We start from the raw sequence: 17,797 nt of genomic DNA, 5'->3' as shown, positions 1-17,797 counted from the left end.
TCTATCAGCTGGCCTGTCAAGAAACACTTTTGGCAGTACATTAGCTCATCTCTATGCCTAGTGAGTGCCAGACCACTGCAAAGATCCAAGAAATGTTAGCACAATTTTCCTTTCCTGAAATCCCGAGCCACTACTCACTTCATTAACTATATCTGCCCATATCTGCTAATGAGGGACTGGATTGTTAGGCCTCTCTGGGAGCTGGTACTGTGGAGGGTGGGTGCTAAAATGTGCAGCACTAGTTCTTGATTCTAAGGTTCTATCCTGGCCTGGCTCATTTTCTTGGGGGTGGGATGAGGGGTAGGACTAAGAGTAATAGGGCTCACAACAGCAGATAACCAATTCAGCTAATTATTAGACATATGAGCTCAATTTTATGAGGCCAACCAGGACTTCCTGTAGGCTGCAAGAGCCAATACACTGTCTGGAAGTGGCCTCCCAGCAGCAGACAATGGGGGCCAGCAGTCAAAGTTGGATGTGAGGATATCCTTATCTGCCTGGCTTCAACAGGAGCCACAGTTCACTCTGTGGAGGGGACCTCCAACACTTCAACGATGGCCAAAACGCTGAACCTATTTATAATGTTATCTTTGTAAAAGAGGAATGGGGCTGCCTCCAATTTGAGATGTCTGTTCTTCAATACTTACCTGACATAGTATCCTGCTGTTGCTTTTAAGCTAGAGGGTTCTCTATGGGATTCAGTTTTGACCATCTGCATCCTATCAATTGGACAATGCTGTATGTGGGCAAGAAGCCGGTTAAATAACAATTTTGTTGATTTTTTTTTCCATTCCCACAAAACCAATTACCAGCTGAAAGGCATCATAATTAAAGCAGAAAATCTGCTGACATCTGTTCCACTCAGCAGGTCATCTTCTGTTTCCAAAAGGATACTGTGCTTTCCTGTTGACCTAACAATTACTCAAATACCTTCTGTATGATTTAGCTTTTGTATCTGAGAAGGTTAATTTATATGGCTGTTTCCTTAATATCAAAAGCATTTTCTAAAGACTAAGCCATTGGAATTACTCTGATTTTCCTTTCAGCATTCACTACTTTAGAAGAAATAAATAAAACATGACAAATTCATTCCATATTGCAAATGTTTTTGTTTAATATCCTGTGTAGTTGCTGCATTATTTTGGTCTTTTAAATCTTTATCCAAAATAGATGTTTTTATTTTCCATTTTAGACTGAAAAACCTGTGCTAATTTCATTGATGTATCAAAGTGAAGAGTAAGATGGTGCAAGTCTATCCAGTTTGCAGATGTCTATAAAAATAACATAACTTACAATAGTTGCAAGAACAGAAAATAGATGGAACAGCTTTAAGATAACAGAGACAAGTGCTTCCCTTCCAACTTAAACTCCACCTTGATATTTGGGTACATCTCCAGTGGAAATTGTCCTATTGGCCTTGGTCTCTGGTACCTACGAATGTTTTGCATTTGTGGGCAAGTTCTCCAGTTCAAGCAAAGGAATCACTTTAACACAGAGTCAGAACATTGTTGCAACAGGCTCAGGGGCACCTGAAGCAAGATGAATAATTGAAAACAAGAGAAATCTTCAGCTCCAAAAGGCCACCCTGTCAATGAGGTGAAAACTGCAGGCTTCCAGAGACCATTGCCAAGACCCTGATCCTGCACATCCTTATCCCCTCTCTGGGATTTGTAGGCTACAGGTCAAAAGTTGCATTCTGAAAGGCAGCAGAACATCTAGTCAAGGATAGGAAATTCAAGGATTTTCTCAACATGAAATTAATTGGCTTGCTTGCAAGGACACCTAGTGTTATGCCTTTCAAAAATAAATGCAAGTTGGATGTCTATTTATTCTAGTTTAAACAATCCACAACAATTTAAAATTCCGTTATAAAAGCCTTAGATGCATTATCAACCAGGGACAAATTTTCACGCAAGATAATGTTATCTGAATGAAGTAAAAGCATATCTATTTGTACAGTTACAGTAGATCATAAATAAAAATATGTAGCAACAGAGAATGTAACAACCTGACTTAGTAAGTGGTCCAAGTTAATAAAAACCTCTTAATCTGGTAATAATAACAGAAAATGCGAGATCTAAATCTGGTCATCGTACAAAGGAAAACCCACACTTTTGGAGTTTAGACCACAGAAAAACTAGCTCCACTGCATCAAACTATTTCTTCAGAAAACAAAATTAACCTGGATCTTCAACTTTGCACATTCTAAGGTTAAAAACTAGCAAAAGCTACTGAAGATGGAAAGGTGACACAAATATATATAGAGAGGACTATGAAAGGTCAAGAATACATACATACTTGTTAATGAGCAAACCTACTTAAAAAAAAACTGGCGATTGCACCACATCTTTAATATGTGTTGAAGTGTTTTATAATTAAGGAACTATTTTTAAGGTATAATTCGTTTGTAACCTTGGTGGAAATTGATCAGAGGGTCAACTGGAAACTGTAATAATTTTAAATGTGTTGAAATGAGAACAAATGGCTAAATTAACCTGAACCGGCCCACTTCAAATTACTTCTGCTTCAGCAAAATAATATCAGCATTAAAATCCAACCAGACCATCTCTGAAGGAGTAATATGTATGTGAAAGAGAAGAATTTCCTTCAACAAATCTGATAAATTCTCTGTAAACAGCGAAGGGCAACTGCTCTCTGGCAAAAAAGTATTTAAGAAGTTACATGTAAGAACTTTCTGAATTACTTGACAATAAAATTTCAAGGTTTTGCATTCCTAAACAGATAGCGTTCTAGATGGTGTTAACTAGATATATCTTTTGGATTTTGTTTGTTCATGAATATACAATTTGCATAGAAAATGCAAATGATCACACCATTCTTATTTGGGAATCTATTATGTTTCCTTCAGTGTTGCTGAATCAAATTCCTGGAACTTATACTAATACTACACGAGGGGTATGTTCTTTCTTCCTTCTCACAACACTGAAAAATTGTTATGTTTGCTTGTGTCTCACATGAGAGGAAGAAATTTGGTGACATGGTGCTGCTTCTAGTTGCAAAGGTAGCTGCCCTCAGCATTGCCTGCTCACAAGAGCAAGCAAGGCTAAGTTGGTATACGCCTGTGTCAAAGCTGTAGGAGCATCTACAAGCTTCTGGGAGATTGAGGAACATGAGGGTTGAATATATGGCAAGTGCAAATTGTTGGTGGTTACTGCCTATAAACAATACATAAAAGCATGCTAAAGGAGGACTTAGCCAGTGCCTTCTTCCATCTGTTCTCCATCCCATGTGATCTGACATACTGATAGCAAAGCTTTTAACATGCTCAGTAACTATTTCTAGAAAGTTGATACTGTTAATCGTGATGTGAATTTGACTCCAGATGGTTATTTTAACTAATACAGCAATACTCACACGATCATGATAACATAAGGAATGTGGATGTTGTGACATTGAAGAATCCAACAGAAGTTTATTACAGCTAACAATTATATGTAAACATGAGAGGATATTAGGCAAAAACGTTTAAAAGCTGATTGGGTGCAGATGTTCGCAGCTAAAGCGACGACTGGAAAATGGGAAGCCTTCAGAACGTAGATAATGAGAGTCCAGAGAAAGTATGTTCCTGTTCAGGTGAAAGGAAAGGCTGGTAGGTACAAGGAATTACATTAAATTCCCTACAGTTTGGAAACAGGCCCTTTGGCCCAACAAGTCCACACTGACCCTCCAAAGAGTAACCCACCCACTCCTATTTCCCTTTGACTAATGCACCTAACACTATGGACAATTTAGCATGGCCAATTCATCTGGTCTGCACATCTTTGGACTGTGGGACGAAACTGGAATACCCGGAGAAAACCCACGCAGACACAGAGAGAATGTGCAACTCCACACAGATAGTCACTCGAGGCTGGAATCGAAGCTGGGACCCTGGTGTTGTGAGACAGCAGTGCTAACCACTGAGCCACAATACACCCCTGGATCCTGAATGCTGGATGACCAGAGAAATTGAGGTTTTGGTTAAGAAAAAGAAGTAGGCATATGTCAAGTATAGACTGGATAGATTGAGTAAATCCTCAGAAGAGTACAAAGGCATATTTAAGAGGGAAATCAGGAGGGCAAAAAGGGGACATGAGATAGCTTTGGCAAATGGGTTTTTACAAATACATTAAGGACAAGAGGGTAACTATAGATCGAATAGGCCCCCTCAAAGATCAGCAAGGCAGCCTTTGTGTGGAGCCACAGGAGATGGGGGAGATACTAAGTGAGTAGTTTGTATCAATGTTTACTGTAGAGAAGGACACGGAAGATGTAGGATGTTGGGATATAGATGGTGACATCTTGAAAAATCTTCATATTACAGAGGAGGAAGTGCTTGATTTCTTGAAATTCATAAAGATGAATAAATCCCCAGAGCCTGATCAGATGCATCCTCAAACTCTATGGGAAGCTAGGGAAGTGATTGCTGGGCCCCTTGCTGAGATATTTGTATCATCAATAGTCACAGGTGAGGTGTCAGAAGACTGGAGGTTGTCTAACGTGGTACCATTATTTAAGAAATGTGGTAAGGACAAGCCAGGGAACTATAAACCGGTGAGCCTGGTGTCAGTGGTGGGCAAATTATTGGAGGGAATCCTGGGGGACAGGATTTACACGTATTTGGAAAGGCAAGGACTGATTAGGGATAGTCAATATGGCTTGGTGCATGGGAAATCATGTCTCACAAACTTGATTGAATTTTTTGAAACAGTAACAAAGAGGATTGATGAGGGCAGAGTGGTGGATGTGATCTGTATGGACTTCAGTAAGGCGTTTGACAAGGTTCCCCACGGGAGACACGTTAGCAAGGTTAGATCTTATGGAATACAGGGAGAACTAGCCATTTTGATACAGAACTGTCTCAAAGGTAGAAGACAGAGTGTGGTGGTGGAGGGTTGTTTTTCAGACTGGAGGCCTGTGACCAGTGGAGAGCCACAAGGATTGGTGGTGGGTCCACTACGTTTTGTCACTTATATATATGATTTGGAAGTGAACATAGGAGGTATAGATAGTAGGTTTGTAGATGATGCCAGAATTGGAGGTATAGTGGACAACAAAGAAGGTTACCTCATATTACAACAGGATCTTGATCAGATGGGCCAATGGGCTGAGAAGTGGCAGATGGAGTTTAATTCAGATAAATGCAAGGTGCCGCATTTTGGGAAAGCAAATCTTAACAGGACATATACACTTAATGGTAAGGTCCTAGAGAGTGTTGCTGAACAAAGAGACCTTGGATTGCAGGTTCATAGTTCCTTGAAAGTAGAGTCACAGGGAGATAGGATAGTGAAGAAGGCGCTTGGTATGCTGTCCTTTATTGGTCAGAGCATTCAGTATTAGAGTTGGGAGGTCATGTTGTGACTGTATAAGACATTGGTTAGGTAGATATACCTGATTGTACATAGGCCATACTGTCAATCAAGTATTAAACTGACAAATAAAGCAAATTTTATGCTTTGGAGTCTGACAACTCACCCTGGCCTGGTGATTGCAAAACCATTTGGAGAGGTACAATTTGCTCTCTGATGCAATAGCTTGACAACTTGGTTACCTTGCTGCTAGTTGTTATCATGCAGCATCACTGCACAATCATCATCATCATCATCATCAGTGTTCTTCCTCCCTTTCTTCATGCGCAATGTGTCCTATATTAGTCTAAGCTGACTTCTGTCCCTTCACACAATAGCACCATAATCAGTAAAATCTTGGTATGGTCCAAGTTGGCTCCCGATTTGAAAGGAGCGAAGAAGGGCTGAGTCTTACGACATATCAGCCAAGCATTATTTTTGTCAAAATTCATGCAGGGTTTCTCTTGTTGCAAGGCCAAGCTGTTTCCTTGTCCTATCATCCCAAATCACTCATTAACGAAATACCACATCCATACAGAGGCCCATTCATCTGCTGCTAGTCTGATTCTCCCATTTGCCATTGACAGAGCTACTTGCTGGAATGTCACAGATCTCTGGCACCAGTGCCATCTTTGACATCTGCCTGTATCCAGTCAAATATTGGCAGTGCTATGTTGCCCTTCACCATGCCCATGTACAATAGTATTAACAAACAACATTTCTTAGGGCACACTGACACTTTCTGCATACAAACATACACATTCCAATATCTATCACTACACAGTTTACCTGTTCTTAACCATCCCATCTTACATCCCTACCTATATCACTACTATTCTTTCCCCAATACCGACTCGAGCCCAACATCCTGTCATGTTCAATGTGGGACAGTCACATGATGGAAAGGCTTCAAACCATTCAATTTTATTGAGAAACAGTGAAAGCCATCAGAAAATAAGCAAACAGATGCTGCATTTGGAACATAAATGGCCTGCTTGCCTTTTGAGCAGCAACAATTTTACTGTCAATGAATGATCAGTATACCCAACTGTCATCTTCTTGAACTCGTTATCAATTAAGTCCTGTCTGGCTTCTTGAGCCTGATGTTCCTGTGAGCATGGAGTGTGCAATATTACCGCTGGTATATGGCAATTCACAACCACTTTTTTGGCTAGAAATTCAGCATTGTAATGGACCATAAGCCATGATCTGCCATAAAACATTAACAAGTGGCCCACCAGATTTGCAGGGTCTATTTGTCAAAGTATAAGGATATGACTTTGAAGTCAGGTACAAGACAGGTACTAGGCTGATTATAGCTGATACACTGAGTAGATATCCAACTCACACAAAGATCAAGAGGGACATGCTGGTCTCCATGTGAATGCTCTAGACAATGAGATTGGAGACGTCTGGAATCATTATTATCTAAGGTGGGCTGACAGTATTAAGGAAGCTTATAAGAGCATTCACCCATTTAGGCTGTACGGAGTCAAATATGCTAATGGCAAAGGCAATAATGTATTATGCTAAGATATGACCATGTTCATGTGACCAGGATGTACATGCCTATCTCTCCAAAGCTATGACTTGGAGGTGCTGGTGTTGGACTGGGGTGGACAAAGTTAAAAAACACCTAATGAAGGAACAGCACTTCGAAAGCCAGTGCTTCTAAATAAACCTGTTGAATTATAATCTGATGTTGAGCGATTTTTAACTTTCTCCAAACCTAAATTGACTGAATCTTCACAGTTACTTCTTCAATATTGTCATACCATCTTTGGGTAATGATCATTTGTAAATCTTATAGTTCTCGTCTTCAGCAGTTGCTGACTGCAAATGTTCACACTGGCTCTAACTGAAATGAAACAGTTCAACCTTAGGAGTGTCTTCAATTTCATGGTCTCGGGCATTACTATGTTGATCAAGTGGAATATCCTGTGTCAAATGTAAACATCCTTGTATCTGGTTTATTGGATTTCACTACAGAGTCAAGTCCTTGCAGATTGGTGACTGATTCAACATCAGCACCAGTGGTTTGGTCCACCACTGTAGGCGTGATTTAATTGTCATGAATTAGGACTGCAAGGAGATCTAAACATGTTGTATTCTGCCATTGCTGGACCCTTCATCTATACCAGGTGGAAGATTTTGTGAAACAGTGGTAGTCTTTTGTATTAGCATTGCAACATGATTCTGCCAAAGCAAGGAATTGGTAATCCTTTACATATAATGGAACAATCTTCTATAGGCTATACCATTAAGTATACATGCTGAGGTGCATGTCTTTCAGGGTCACTTCTTGTCACCAGTTCCTATATTGATATTTTATTTTAATATGTGTAAACTTACCTTTTCATGACATATGATATTTGACAAGCTTTTGTTCACCTTATACCTTTATTGTGGTGTGAGGGATTAAAGATATGAAAATCTTTATCACCTTTTGAAATTTGTCTACTTCTTTCTGGATTCTGTTAATGTGATTGCAGTTTGGCACTTTCCCTGCTATCAGTGTTGTGGTGTTGTAACGTCTAGTTAGTCATTGCCAGATTTCTGCATATATGTGCCCAATGTCCCTTGGTGCCACTGCTCTATAGAAAGTAAGACAAGTTGGGCAACTTTTGGGAAGGCCTGACAAACTGAACCTATTAGAGATATTGATTGCACCAAAAGCATGTAGTTATTGTTGATCTGACATTATGACTTCATACATGTGCCCATTCTCAAATGATCAAAATATTAGTGTCTTTTTCGTTTCCCCAAAAATCCTTCCTAAAAGCTTTAACTGGTGTAGCAGCAAGACTAACTCACAGCACTTTTATCATCTTTGGAGAAGTCACACTCATGCCCTTTGCTGTGGCATCTCCTGACCAACTGATTAAGAGAGTCTTGTGGTTGCTGAATATATGACATGAGTTGTAGCCTGTTAATACTGAAGTTAAGTCTTTCCTTCAGCTGGTCTACAAAAAATTTTCCAGCTTTTTATTTCAACATGAAAGTCCAGGAAGGGATGGTGCAGAGCTGGACCTAATGCTGAGGAATTAAGCCGGACAGGTGTTCCAGGTGCTTGCGAGGCACAATGTAGTGATGGCTTCAACATTATATGTTTTAAGTTGTTGAGGAAAAGGAAAAAGATGGCCTGCAAAAGAAAAGGGTTTTGGATTGACGGAAGTCAGATTTTATTAAAATAGGGCAGGACCGGGCAAAATAGGCTGGAAGCAGCTTCTTCTGGGTAAGTCTCCACTTGTGGGAGAAGGCATTCAATATGGAGCTGGTGAGAGTACAAGCCCTAGATGTGCCCTTTAGGGTGAAATGTAGGAGAAACAAGTTCAAAGAACCCCGGATCTCGAGGAATATTTAGAAATGGATAAAAAGGAAAAGAGAAGCTTTTAACAGGTCAAAAGGAGGCCCTCATGGGACGGAACTTACAAAACCAATTAGGGAACAAAAAGGTGGCATGAAAAAATATTGGTGGTTAAGATTAAGAGAATCCTGGGATATTCAGTCAGTATATCAAAAAGAAGAATATAACCAGGGAAGAATAGGGCCCATTTGGGACCATGGAGGCAACCTGTTCATGGAGCCAGAGGACATCGGCAGGGTGCAAAATAAATACTTCCCATTTGTCTTCACTCTGGAGAAGGAGGATACAGGTGCAGGATTCGGGAAGCGGGAATGTGAGAGTGATTGTGCAGATTGACATAAGGAGTGAGGAAGTATTTGAGGCTTTGGCAGATTTAACAGTGGACACGTTCCCAGGTCTGGATCACAGGCTGCTGTGGGAGATGAGGAAAAAAATATTACAGGGACTTGCACCGTAATTTTTGATCTCTGGATAGCGGGGAGGTGCCAGAGGATCGGAGGACAGCAAATGCAGTTCCACTTTTCAAAATGGTGGTTGAGTTAAACTAAAAAATTATAGGCCAATGAGTCTCACATCAGTGGAAAGGAAACTTTTTGACCAAATTCTGAAGGAGAGAAATTTGAAGGAAAAAATTAATCTCCTCTTGGAGAGGAAAGGTTTGATCAAGAATAGTCAGCATTGCTTTCACAGAGGGAAGTCAGGATTAACAAATTTAATTTAATTTTTTGAGGCAGTGATCAGATGTGTAGATGAGGATAATGCAGTTGATGTAGTTTCTAAGGCATTGCAGAAATCCAGCGACAAGGTCCCACATGGGAGACTGATAATGTCGTGGGAAGCAGAGATAACCTGGCACATTGGATCCAAAATTGGTTTTGTAGAAGGAGACAGAGGGCGATTACCTGCAGTAAGTGACTAAGATGGCATATGGAATATTGTCCTTCATTGTTAAAGGGATGGAGTTTAAAAATAGGGAGGTTGTGCTGCATCTGTATAGGGTAGTGATGAGGCCACACCTAGAGTGCTGTGTACAGTTTTTGTCTCCTTACTTGAGAAAGGGTGTACTGGTACTTGAGGTTCATTAGGTTGATTCCAGAGTTGAGAGGGTTGACTTATGTGGAGAGATTGAGTAGACTGGGCCTATACTCATTGAGATTTAGAAGAATGGGGAGATATCGTAAAGAAACATATCCTATTATGAAGGAAATAAATAAGATAGAAACAGGGAGGTTATTTCCACTGTTAGGAAACTAGAACTAGGGAGCATAGCCTCAAAGTAACACGGAGCAGATTTAGGACTGAGTTGAGGAGGAACTTCTTCACCCGAAGGGTTATAAATCTGTAGAATTCCCTGCCCAGTGAAACAGTTGAGGCTACCTCGTTGAAAGTTTTCAAGGCAACGGTAGACTCTTGAACAGTAAAGGAATTAAGTGTTACAGTGAGAGGGTGGGTAAATGGAGCTAAGGCCATAAAAAGATCAGCCATGATCTTATTGAGTGGTGGAGCAGGCTGGAAGGACCAGATGGCACGCTCCTGCTCTGAGTTCTTATGTTTTTATGATTATGTGACACTGTGTTTTGAGGCAAGTATCTATTGATGTATTTCAGGGAGCAGTTCTGGGTCATTTATTGTTCGTGATATATATAAATGATAAAGAAGGAAATGTGGGTGGTGACGATAAGCAAATGCAGATGACACAAAGATTGGTGAGGTGGTTGATAGTGTAGGTGGATGTCTAAGGGTATGGAAGGATATAGATGGGTTGATCAGATGAGCAGATCATTGGCAGATGAAATTTAACTCTGCTCAGTGTGAGATGATGTAGTTCAGAAGAAGCAACAAAATCGATGTACACGCTGAATGGCAGGACACTAGGAATCACACTGGGACAGAATGATCTTGGGGTGATTATCCACAAAATTCTGAAGGTGGCAGGTTAATAAGGTAGTTTAGAAAACATAAGACACACGTGTTTTTAATCAGTCATGGCATTGATTATATGAGCAGGGAAGTACTTTGGAGCTGTAAAGGATTTTGGCTTGGACCACAACTGATTTACTGTGCACAGTTCTGGTCACAGCACTACAGGAAGGATGTAATAGCTCTGGAGAGGTCGCAGAGGAGATTCACCAGGATGTTGCATAAAGGGAGCAGTTTAGCTATGAAGAGAGGTTGGATAGGCTCAGGCTGACTTCTTTGGAGCAGAGGAGGCTTTGAGCGGGCCTGACAGAGATGTTTAAGGTTATGAAGGACATGAATAGGGTGGATAGAAAGCAGCTATTCCCATTAGTTGAAGTGCCAATAACAAGGGGGGCAAATTGTAAGGTGTAAAGCTAGCTGTTTAGAGGAGATTTGAGGAATAATAGTTTCACCTAGAAAATGGTGAGAATCTAGAATGCACTGCCTGGGAGGGTAGCTGGGGTGGGAAATTTTACAACTTTTTAAAAAAATTTGGATGAATGCTTGAAATGTCATAACATTCAAAGCTATGGGCCAAGTGTTGGAAAGTGGGATTAGCATAGATTTAGTTTCTGTCAGTACAGACTCGATGGACCTCTTCTATACAGTATGATTCTAAACAATGGTTTACCCATGTCCCAAACTGCAGTTTGCTTTTTTTTAATTAAGTGTTTTACATTTGTTAAGTGGGACAGTTAGTCAAAAGAAAATCAGCTTTATTTCAGTTCTCTATATTTACCGCACAGTTGGTCTGAATTCTTTTTAAGAAATATGTTGAGACATTGTCTAAAGTTTTCCATAATCATTGTAATGAATTAGTTTCTTTCTTTAGAACTATATATTATTGATGACAAAAAAAGGACTGAATAGTCCTAATGTGCCCCAATTAGAGGCAATTTAGGAAGGATCCCACAGTGAAAGGCTAATTCTTGCAGTCAAAAATCTGGATAAATTTAGCAACAATTTTATGAATTTAATTACACAGATATTTAATGCAATCTTTAACCTTGACAAAAGGACTGGATGGAAGTTAAAGAATTACTTTTGCAATGAAAATACTCATTTCACAGCAAATGTCTTACAAATTGGGAGGTAAAAGGGACTGAACAACAACATTACCATGATTGGATGGATTGGACAAACTGGGAGAGTGGCCTGGGAAAGGTAACAGTGATAGCATTAGAGATGTCATGGCACTGGATGGGGAAATTACGTGGAATGTATGGAATGGTGGATTGGAATGGAGTGGCATGAGAAGGTTAGACAGGGACTTTTGTTCCAAATTTGTTGCAGATTTTTATAAGAAAGGAAATTAAATGAAAGCTTTTTTTTAGAAATGACTTTATATCTTCTAAATCCCATTCTTGTTACTTCCTTTCTTTGCTTTTTAATCTGATTTGACCGATGGTTGTGTTGGACCTTTCATTACAATTCATCCAGAATTGACCAAACCTGCACAAAAGATCACAGAAATTCAAACAGCAAAATATGCAAACTGAACTTCCCTGACCTCTTACAGTGGCTTAAAATAACATCATGGTAGATGCTGGCCTCAGCCATAAAATAGATCATGCTTCTTGATCAGATTAATCACCACTATAAATTCCCATAATTGCACATGGCAACCTCTGGTGTCACTAACTGAATCTACAATTCTTTAGGCCTCTTTTGTTAATAGCACTGATCCTAAGTAGCCCTCTGCTGGTTCAGGAAGTGCTCCACTCCTCCCCCTAGTGGAATATTGTCTATAGATGCCATTTAAAGGCCTTTGAGGAAACTGTTATAGTTGAACCATCTTTTGAATGCCAGGGCTTTAATTAACACTTTTAAAAATATTGTAAACACAAAGCCTCTTTGAAGAAAAAAATAACAAATTGACACCAATATGACTAGCAAATGACTAGTTATCATTTTAAATTGATTTTTCCAGTACTTAAAAATCACACGTAGATTCTCTGATGAAAAAAATGTTCAGTTTTTGGGATAACTTATTTTAATCAAGTATCAATTGAACTACACCAGGTTAGCACCCTTAAATATAATTTTTTTGAAGCCATGTTTCTTCCCAAGTTTATGTCACAAAATATTACCTGACTGCAATTGTTCAGGCTGATTTCCAACCTAGAATTTATAGCACACTACCACCTCACCCCTACAGTCTTTTCATCAGCCTGTTTCAAATTTGCCCACTTAAGCATCTTGTCCCATTCCTACCACTGTTTCATTCATTTTTAAAATTACCTGGCAGCTTTCACCGAGCGAACTGGTGTCACATTAGTTTTTGCCAATCCCTGTGCCAATCAGAGGCCTCTCTGACAAGTCATAAGCCCCTTTAACTGCTCCAGCAACAGAGTCTCAAGGCTTGTCCTTAAAACCTCTCACTTTCTTTTCACTCAGTTGAATCAGCCAAACCCCACCAATAGCCCTGCTCTGTTGTGTTATAGGGCATTCTTTAGGTCATGTACCTTTAAGACAATTGCATGACACCATGATTTAGAATTATCCAGTATGAAAGGTATCTGCTTCGCTTTCAGTAACTCTCTGTGTTATAGTCAGTGCAATATATTCAGTCAGTCAATTGTGAATATGTAGTGTACAGTAACATTAGTAAACGCAGAGCCACAAACACTGATGGAATCTTATAAAAGTCTGAGTGACATGAAATATGGTAAAATTTATGGCCGAATCAGATAAAAAGTTGTGTTCTCTCAACATTTGGAGCAACGTACTCCAAATATTATGCTTTTGACAAGTGGCATGGTGAGATTGTTGCTAGATTGAGTTAGATTTGGGGGACTAAGTGGAATTTCTCCTCAGTGGAATTAATGCTTTTTAAATGCCTGATGCTTGACTCATCTCACTGAGATTTGGTTGAAGGAAGAGCATGATTGGCAACTAAATGTTCCAGGAAATAGACACTTCAGACAGGACAGAGAGGGAAGTAAAAGAGAGGGAGGAGTTGCATTATTGGTCAGGGTTGATAACTCAACTGAGCTAAAGGAGGAAACCATGCTTGAGCAGTGGGGCATTGTGGGTGGAACTGAGAAATAAGAAGGGTGCAGTTACATTGTTGGGGCTGTATTACAGGCCTCCCAACAGTGAGCATAAGGTAGGAGAACAAATAGGTAAACAGATTGTGGAAAGATGTAGAGGCAACAGAGTGGTAGTGATGAGAGATTTAATTTTCCCAACATTGACTGGGATACACTTAGTTTCAGGGTTCTGGATGAGGCAGAATTTGAGAGGAGCGTCCAGGAAAGTTTTCTAGAGCAGTATGTTGATAATCAAACTAGGGAAGGGGTCATATTGGACCTGGTGTTGGGGAATGAGCCAGGTCAGGTGGTAGAAGTTGCAGTGGGGGAATTCCTTGGGAATAGTGACTATAATTCTATAACTTTTAGAATACTCTTCGACAAAGAAGAGAGTGGTCCTAAGGGACAAGTATGACATTGGGCCAAGGCCAATTATATCAAAATTAAGCAGGAGTTTGGAAATGTGGTTTGGACTCAGCTATTTGAAGGAAAGTACACATTTGATATGTGGGAGGCTTTCAAAGATAGGTTGAAGATAGCGCAGGATAGGCCTGGCCCTTTGAAAACAAGGGATAGGAAAGGCAACCGAGGATGACAGGAGAAATTGTGTGACTAGCCAAGAGGAAACAGGAAGTGTACATAGGGTTCAGGCAGCTAAGAACAGAACAGGCCTTCTAGGAGTATTAGAAGAGTAGGACCAATCTTAATCAAGTGGGCTAAAAGGGGTCATGAAATAAGGCCTTTTATTCTAATATAAGAAGCAAGAGGGTAGCCAGAAAAAAGGGTTGGTCCACTAAAGGATAAGGAAGGAAAGTTGTGTGTCAAACCTGAGAAAATGGGTGAGATTCTCAATGATTACTTTGCATCAGTGTTTACTGAGGAACTGGAGGTGATGAATGCTGAGATTAGAGATAGAAGTTTGTTTACTCTGGATCATCGGGTAAAAAATGAGGTCTGCAGATGCTGGAGATCACAGCTGAAAATGTGTTGCTGGTTAAAGCACAGCAGGTTAGGCAGCATCCAAGGAACAGGAAATTCGACGTTTCGGGTTCCTGATGAAGGGCTTATGCCCAAAACGTCGAATTTCCTGTTCCTTGGATGCTGCCTAACCTGCTGTGCTTTAACCAGCAACACATTTTCTACTCTGGATCATGTTGACATAAGGAGGGAAGATGTGTCGGGTAGGCTAAAGGATACAAAGATGGACAAATCCCCAGGACCAGATGGGATCTATCCCAGTTGCTGAGGGAAGTGAGAGATGAAATAGCTGGGGACCTGACAGATATCTTTGTGGCATCCTTAAATACAGGTGAAGTACCGGAGGACTGGAGGGTTACTCATGTTGTCCTCTGCACAAGAAGGGTAGTAGGGATATTCCAGGAGAAAGTGAGGTCTGCAGATGCTGGAGATCAGAGCTGAAAATAAGTTGCTGGAAAAGCGCAGCAGGTCAGGCAGCATCAAGGAACAGGAGATTCGACGTTTCGGGCATAAGCCCTTCTTCTGGATATTCCAGGCAACTACAAACCAGTGAGCCTGACATCAGTGGTGGGAAATTGCTGGAGAAGGTACTAATGGATAAAATCTATTTATATTTGGAGAAGAATGGGTTTATCAGTGATAGGCAACCTGGTTTGTGCAGAGTAGATTGTACCTTACCAACTTAATAGAGTTCTTTGAGGAAGTGACCAGGTTGATAGATGAAGGAAGGGCTGTTGCTGTCATATACATGGACTTTAATAAGGTGTTTGATAAGGTTTCCCACAGTAAATTAATGGAGAAAGTGAAGTCACATGGTATGCAGGGTGTTCTCACTAAGTGGATAAAGAACTGATTGAGAAACAGGAGACAGAGAGTAGTAATTGAAGGGAGTTTCTCGAAATGGAGAAAAGTGACAAGTGGTGTTCCACAGTGATCAGTGTTGGGGCCATTGTTGTTTGTAATATACATAAATGATCTGGAAGAGGGCACTGTTAGTCTGATCAGTAATTTGCAGATGACATGAAGATTGGTGGTGTAGCTGAAAGCAAAGGGGACTATCAAGGAATACAGAAGAATATAGATAGATTGGAGAGTTGGGCGGAGAAGTGGAAGATGGAGTTCAATCCAGGCAAATGTGAGGTGATGCATTTTAGGAAGTCTAATTCTAGAGCGAACTATACTGTAAACAGAAGAACCATGGGAAAAGTTGATGAGCAGCGAGATCTGGGAGTTCAGGTCCATTGTACCCTGAAGGTGGCTGCACAGGTGGATAGACTGGTTAAGAAGGCATATAGTATGCCTACCTTCATTGGATGGAGTATTGAGTATCAGAGCTAGCAGGTCATGTTAAAATTGTAAAAGACTTTGGCTCGGCCACATTTAGAATACTGTGTACAGTTCTGGTTGCCACATTACCAAAAGGATGTGGACACTTTGGAGAGGATGCAGAGAAGGTTTACAAGGATGATGCCCTGGTATAGAAAGTGCTGTATATGAAGAGAGGTTGAGTAGGTTAGGATTGTCTTCATTAGAAAAAAGGAGATTGAGGGGGGACCTGATTGAAGCCTACAAAATCATGAAGGGTATAGACAGGGTAGATAGAGACAAGCTTTTTCCCAGGGTGAGAGATTCGGTAACGAGAGGTGGAAAGTCTAATGGGGATACACTTCACACAGAGGGTGGTAGATGCCTGGAACGCATTCCCAGCAGAGGTAGTAGAGGCAGGCATGGTAGATTCATTTAAGGTGCGTCTGGACAGATGCATGAGTAGGTGGAGAGCAGAGGGATAGTGGGCATTTAGAGAGTGGATTTAGATTGGCTCAGGCTTGGAGGGCCGAAGGGCCTGTTCCTGGGCTGTAAGTACTCTTTGTTCTTTGTTTTTTATATCCAGTTTGCTGCCATACCAAACCTGTCAAATAAACTGGATAGCAAGATATCTCAACAAGGAAATCAGGAGGGGCACCGGGTGACTTCAGCTCACTATTTGCTTCAAAGAAGCTCCACATTGTTCAGGAACAAAAAGCATCTTTGGGTGTGACCTATGGGGAACAGCCATAAGCAGTTTTCATCCACAAGGATTGGCATTTGGGCTTTGCCAACCCTTCACAACCATCATGGCACCTTTCCATGATATTAGCAGGCTGCCAATCATAAAGCACTGAGCAGGTTGCAACAGGACAGGGACACTTTGCAGACAGACAGGAAGCCAGCTCTCAGACTGGACCAGATGACATCTCAGAGCTGTTTGCTTTGTTAGAGTTCACTCACTTAGCACCTGATTCTGTTCACAGAATCAATGCCTCACTTTGCCTTACCATTAATCAATTACCACATGTTCAATATCTCATGCATCCACCTTCAGGACACTGAAACGTTTTGAACCATTGAAACCAGGTGGACTATCTGTAGGTACATTACCAGCAGGCACAAAACTGAATATGATCATGACCCACAAAGTAACAAACCTATCACTTGCAACCCCTACAGCCACATCAATCTCATACATTTTGGTCACAGCTGAGCTGAGCAAATGCAGCAAACTATATCAACTCAAAAAAAATCATTAACATATGGATTAATATGTTCTCTCCTGTTATTCAGAAATGAATGAAGTATCTCCAAAACTTGAATTTGCAAAGACAAACCAGTCATAATTTCACAAGGTGTATATCAAGACGCGCTATATCTATCTATATATGTGTAGGTCATATAGTTACAGGAAAATAAAGAGATTAGTGTACCCATCCATATATTGGCTCAGGATAATAAAGACATCAATCAATTCATCAAGTCATATGGAACATGACTCCAGCACTTGGTAAAATGCATCACCGATCTTTCAGTGTCACTGGGACAATATTCTGGAACTCCCTTCCTCGTGGCTATGTAGATCTACCTACAGCATTTGGATGCAACAGCTCACTACCACCTTGTGAAGGCCAGCTAGGGATAGACAATAAGCATTGACTCAGGCAGCAACACTCACGTCCTACAAATGAAAAATTAAAAAAAAGTCCATGATACATTATTGGAAAGAAGGGAGAAAATGGAACAAGAACATGATCAACAAGTGTGCAGAAATTTATCCCAACTTGAATCAGGTCAAAGCATTT

Source organism: Hemiscyllium ocellatum, chromosome 1 (genome assembly GCF_020745735.1).
Source record: "Hemiscyllium ocellatum isolate sHemOce1 chromosome 1, sHemOce1.pat.X.cur, whole genome shotgun sequence".
NCBI classification, from domain to species: Eukaryota; Metazoa; Chordata; class Chondrichthyes; order Orectolobiformes; family Hemiscylliidae; genus Hemiscyllium; species Hemiscyllium ocellatum.
The sequence above is the reverse complement of the archived record's forward strand: the minus strand, read 5'-3'. Positions refer to the sequence as shown.